Below are 5,997 nucleotides of genomic sequence, written 5' to 3'. Positions count from 1 at the left end.
ACCGCTCCACCAACTCCCATAACCCCCCACTTCTCGTCTGTGGATACTTCCCCCTCTCTCGCTCGCTACCAACTTTTCCACTGCTTATATGAATTTCAGATTTTCACAGGGACAGCGGGCCGTTTCGCCGCTTTACACGAGTTTTACGCAAGTTAAACCAAACTCCATTCTACTGGCGTAGCCAGCCCCTAACAACAGAAGGATACGTACACTATGTATATACGCGTGCACGTGCAAGGCCATGGAATACCGTTGGGGCATCAGGATCCCACGTGTTTACATCGGTAAATCTAATCCTATGCGAGGCTACGAGAGGTAATCCGCATAAGAGCCTCCATGTTGAATACGAAAACGACAAGCTTCACCGTCATATTATTAAGCAGGGGATATTTACCTTGGACGAAGTTGCACGGGGAGGAAGGAAGAAGAAGAAAAAGAAAATTCCATTTTCTTGGCATCGAGGTAAACTTGAATATTCTATTGATTTATGAATTCGTGTGTATCTTATTGTTGCGGACGTATATTTGTATACATTAATTATTGACAGGGAGGCACGTGTTACCGCGATAAAGCTTTTGAACGCATTTTCATGGGTTTTTTTTTTTCTTTCTGTGATACGTGTAATAAAAATCTGCCGTTTAACTTTATTTCACAAATACATTTTTTTTCAGAGCCTGGTTTTTTAATTGCTTTATGCCGCTTTACTTTTGTCGTAGGTTAACTTCGTAATTCTCGGTGACATATATCGAGCGTGCATACACACTGTAATTGCTATTTAGCTGCTCTTTGAAGTATCGATCGAAGAAAGCAATTTGACTGAGGAGCACTGAGTAGCAGGCGAGGCGGACCTGCAATGTGATTAGGTTAATTGGCTGATGCTTACATTAATATTAAGTGGGAGTCTGGCGAGTACGAAAGCAGTCAGAAGGAATCAGAAGGCTTCTGTGGATATAATTATATATATGTATATAACTATGTAAGAGAGGGTATCAGCAGAATGTATAACAGAGAAGAGGGGTAAGTTGAGTTTCATTATGCGAGTTTTGAGGTTTATGAGGTTATTGTACCTGGGAGTTGACGGATGAGAGTTTTGGATAGAATTGTTGGCGGCCATGTTGCCGTTCAACTTTGGCATAATTAACTGTGCTTTTTGTCACGTAGAAAACACCTTGGGGATGAAATGGCTGACTTTCCTCCAGGCAGAGTGAAATTTCTTATCGTGAAGCTCTTCGTTCTGTCGAACAATTGGGATCGAAGGTGTAGTAATTTATTTAAAAAATATTTTTTTTCTGTACTTATGGTTATAGTTATTTTTATAAAATATTTTCCTTTCATGTCAGGTGGTTTGATACTTCGAGTCTACGGTCAAAGGGACGTTTTATCGTCGTGTGTACTAGGCAATCACGGGAGGATGCTTTTGAGTGACGTCACTTTTGAATTTTCAAAAGACCCCTTTTACCCGGACCACATTCCCAGGAGTGTTCTCGAGAGTGTCTAGTGGGTTCGCTTGGTGCTTCAGGATTTGCGAAATAAGGGTGCACCGTCCAAACGATCCCATAGAAATGACAACGCTTTCGTGGGAGTCATGGCTGAAGATTAGGAAAATAGGTTAGACGTTAAGACCTAACCTTATCCTTCGATAACTGTCATCATCATCGAAGGCCGTTATCAACCTCCCTTCTAGCTGGAGGATTTCTCGTTATCGTCAGCTACCCCATTGTCTCACTGCCAACGGGGTTGTACCAGATGGATGTAATTCTCACGGGAGCTGCCTTCGCGTTAAACCTTCTAGAAGGTTCTGACCATAGAGCCCAGAGTACATAGAACTGCTCGCCACCGTGCAATTACCGGGTGACAATTTCCTGGTGACAATTAAGAACAAAAAAAAACTGATATAGAAAGAGCTAGTAATTATTTTTTCATGAATTCAAACTCACCCCAAAAATCAAAGTTAAGGATAACGACCCAACGTACAATGGTTTCCATGATTTTTTTCTAATTAAAAAAAAATCCTTATTCACGCAGCGACGATGTATTTCCCACAAAGTGGGAGCTAGTAATTATTTTTTCATGAATTCAAACTCACCCCAAAAATCAAAGTTAAGGATAACGACCCAACGTACAATGGTTTCCATGATTTTTTTCTAATTAAAAAAAAATCCTTATTCACGCAGCGACGATGTATTTCCCACAAAGTGGGAGCTAGTAATTATTTAGCTTATTTAGCTTAACTAATCTCTTAGCTCTTTTTCTCTTCGTGGAGGTTAACCCGTGAAATTGAATATAACGCTGGAAACAATTATCCAAGTACCCACCTTGTTTACTCGAAACGCAGAAAATAGGCATTTCTCTGCTGTTTCTGTAAGTATAACTATATATATGGCTTTTCCCGGTATATATGTATATATCTATCCCCAGGGATTTTACCTCTTTCTCAGGCTGTAAGGGAACGGACTAACTTTCGCAATTAGCAAGACTCGCCCATTCATGCGGTCTCGGACAACGACGCCTAGGTACAATTATTCCAAGTATTGCAACAGTCGCATGGGCAGATAGCCTGAAGGATTGTATTGGTACAGGCAGCGGCGGCTAGTTAGCCATCTAGTTAGAGTCACGCTTCCCGAACTTTCCTCGGTCCACCGTTAAAGCATTTATATACATTTTCGATAAGAAGCTGCCTGTTAACTGAGATAAATTTACCTTGGAAAACGTATTTACATATACGAGATGTAGTTTTTCCTTTGGAATTTTCTGGTTTCCCTTTTTTTTTCATTTTTTTTCTTTCACTTAGACTCTCCCTCCTCTCAGTTGTCTCGTTTCCTTCCTTCCTTCCGTCTTACGTAGCGCAAACAATTTCCGGTCCAAGGGGAATGTACTCAGGGGCCAACCGCTATTTGCCCGACGTGGCAGATAGAAAAGTTAAATTATTTCATTAGAAAACCACTTGGCGAAACCTTCGTGGCAGTCGAAAGGCCAGGAGGAGTTGTTGAAGGGTGGCTAAAGAAGGAGTTTGTACCTACCAATGAAGGACAGGTACATGGGTATGGCGAGGGAACGAGATGAAGTATATAATCTCCGTTGGCAACCTCAATGCTAGAAAAGAGAGATTCCCACTTCCTACTGAGCTCAGTTCTGCGGTGAAAGATGAAACTTCACTGTGGGTTTACAGTTGCACCCACTTTCCTGGCTTCTAACTTTCGTAACTCGAGTAACGCCTTGCACTATGGTATCCGACGGGCATTAATGCCATTGCTAACCCTTCATTGGTGTAAGGGAGGATAATACCCTTGAACGAAAAAAAAGACCCTCTGTGTTTACTCTTATAAATCTTTTCAAGGCTCACGAAATCCTGGATCGTATTTCACTTTCTTGCGTAACGTGTACATGCGTATATGTACGTCCTCGAGAGGTTATGTTTCTCTTACGTTTAAAGCACTGCACTGACTTAACCTCTTTCACGGCTTTGAATCTCCTTTGTTATTTCTTAAGTAAATCCCACGTGGAAGTACCGAACGTTTTCAAAGGTGCAGTCACGCTAAAGCCGTAAACCTGACGAGACGATAAGTCGATGTTCGACGAGACGGGTTACCTTCTGGCACGCATTACCTTCTGGCACGGACCAGACGCCATTGACCCGATCAAGGGACTCGGCCGAGTCCTGCGCCTAGTAGAGGCAACCGGCGCTACAGCCAAGACGACGAACCAAGCCATTTAACTGAGCGTCATTAATGGCGTCCTGCTTGTCGACGCCGTGCGGTGAGGTATGGGAGGAAAGTGCGTGGTGACTGTTTACTTGGGCCGTACGTGGAATGGAGATGGCGCTACGGTGCGAAAGAAAGGCCAAATCTTTCCAGATCTATACTAGCGAGAAAATTTTGAAAATAATTTAATAATGGGCTAGTGCTAGATCGTATAATAAGCGGATACGTAGTGACTTCTGTACCCGACTTCTCACCCACCCGATGTACTTGGCATTAATAATATGATTTTAATACTTTCTGTTAGAGGAATTCAAAGCATTCTTGTACTTGGCATAGGGTTTTTTACACGCAAAATGTCTTTTTTTTAATAGCTTTTACTCAACGCCCGTAAGTGGCTACGTGCTAAACTCAATTTTTTCTGCGTATGTATGTACCTATAGGGAAACTACCCCTTATTTCCAGTCCCTTTTATCATACGTGTACTAGGTACGCTGGTTCTATGTAATAAGTATATATACAGTAATAGTATAAGTGCTACCGTAAAGTGCGTTCTCGCCGAGTGGCAAATCGAAAAGGGATGGGCTTGATGGAGACGAGAGTGTCACGCAGAAATGGGAAAGGCAGAGATTGAAGGGTGAGAAATAGAAAATGAAAAAAAAAGTTAAATCACAGTATCGAGGCAAGCGCGGGAAATCGTCTCGTAAATCGGATGCTGCCCGTATTCGTCGTTTTATTCGAAAATTGCGGTTTTACGTGAATCTCCCAGGGAATAAGGTAAGACGATATATATATTTTTTATATATATATATATTCGCTTTACGTATTTTTCAAGCTTCCTTTTTTTTTACATCGCATGAGTTATTCGTATTTGCCATCTTCTTCGGCATTCCTTCCGGTACTGACCGGATGTTCGTTCCTTTGGTATATCTCGGTGTTCATCACGTTCTTCTTTATCTATTTACGTGCTCGTGACTAGTCGAGATTTCCTATATTTTCCTTTTATTTTTTTTTTTCACCTTGAGCTATTTCCGGCTTCCGGCTTTTTCACTTCGTTTTCGACACTTCCTGTAATCCCGAACCACATTCGTTATGGTTTGCCCAGCTATACGGCAGCTATTGACCGTTGGTGATTTTATCCGTGTTTGGACATATAGAAAGATTAATAGACGTCTAACAATGGCTTCTCATTGATCTCTATACCGTCCATTTAACGAACCCTAAGCCCGTCGTTCTTGGAAAACGTATTACGGCCATAAGAGACGCTGCCGACTCTTGTTCTCCTGACATAATAGTTCATAGGACAATTACGTTTCTGTTTACTAGGATAATAATACAGTCCTTAGAGACATACACGCTATATCATAAACATATATAATAGTGGCGCATGGGTCGTATACTATAATGATAATAAAAGCTACGTGGGATATATATATATAGTATAACCCTTCATCTAAAAAGGGGTATAACCAGTATGCTCGAGCAAGTGTAAAATCTACTTGTCGATCCGGCAATTTTTCATCCCGTTGATCCCTCACGTTTTCGCGATAATTTATTCTGCATTTTTTGAATGGCAAAAAAAAAACCTTTTTTCATATAATGCAGTCAGGATAATATTTTTGAGGTTTTGATATTTTTTTAAAAAGCCCCCCCTCCCCCTCTTCTTTCTCTGGTAACAATGCATGGACTTGCTGAGTATATGGAAAAAATTTCATTTTAATAGACAATTTAAATGGCGGTATTACGTTATGGATAAGTTTCCAGATACAGTAGTCGACCACCATGGAAACACCATGGTTTCAGTGTTTCGGTGAAAATTACTATATATGACACCAGTCGAGACATCAAATCTGTCGTTTCCAGAAACCAAGATTAATTAAATGTCAAACAAGCCATTTGAATTGAATGAGCCGTGCGATTTACATGAAAACCAACAAATTTTGTTTAATCCGAAATTTAATGTCCGTACGATATTCAAGATTCCCGCAAAAATTTTTATACGCGCACTTTAATCCACCCGGCGTAGTTCTCACGTGGGACGACAGGCGGCGATACTTCCATAGATCCCACGACGTTACGATACACGACAATCGTATTGAGTAACACGGTGAATATCGCTCAGTCGCGAAATTCCAAAATAACCAAGAAATTATATTGCACGTAATTCCACTGGGCAACGACTGCTCTCGAATTTGCACTACAGAGAGCTCTATGGGATTCTACAGGCAATGGGGTATACCATATTGCTCTATAGCTTACGCACTGATATATATAGATATATACCTCGGCACGTAATACA

General features: G+C 41.1%; 1 long non-coding RNA gene across 2 annotated transcripts in view; it reads left to right on the top strand.

Moving 5' to 3' along the window:
• LOC107274198 overlaps nt 1-2,032 on the top strand; it is a 6,478-nt gene extending 4,446 nt beyond the window's left edge. The window contains exons 2-6 of one of the 2 annotated variants that reach the window (XR_003061747.1): nt 100-462; nt 717-1,017; nt 1,162-1,257; nt 1,341-1,608; nt 1,685-2,032. This is a non-coding gene — a long non-coding RNA (uncharacterized LOC107274198). Of the gene's footprint in view, nt 1-99; nt 463-716; nt 1,018-1,161; nt 1,258-1,340 lie in introns of both variants that reach the window. The other variant, XR_001539412.2, reaches the window with a different exon arrangement.
• The last annotated feature ends 3,965 nt before the right edge of the window (nt 2,033-5,997 follow it).

The sequence above is a fragment of the Cephus cinctus genome, unplaced genomic scaffold, assembly GCF_000341935.2.
Source record: "Cephus cinctus unplaced genomic scaffold, Ccin1 Ccin1_scaffold2495, whole genome shotgun sequence".
NCBI lineage: Eukaryota > Metazoa > Arthropoda > Insecta > Hymenoptera > Cephidae > Cephus > Cephus cinctus.
The sequence above is the reverse complement of the archived record's forward strand: the minus strand, read 5'-3'. Positions and strand labels throughout refer to the sequence as shown.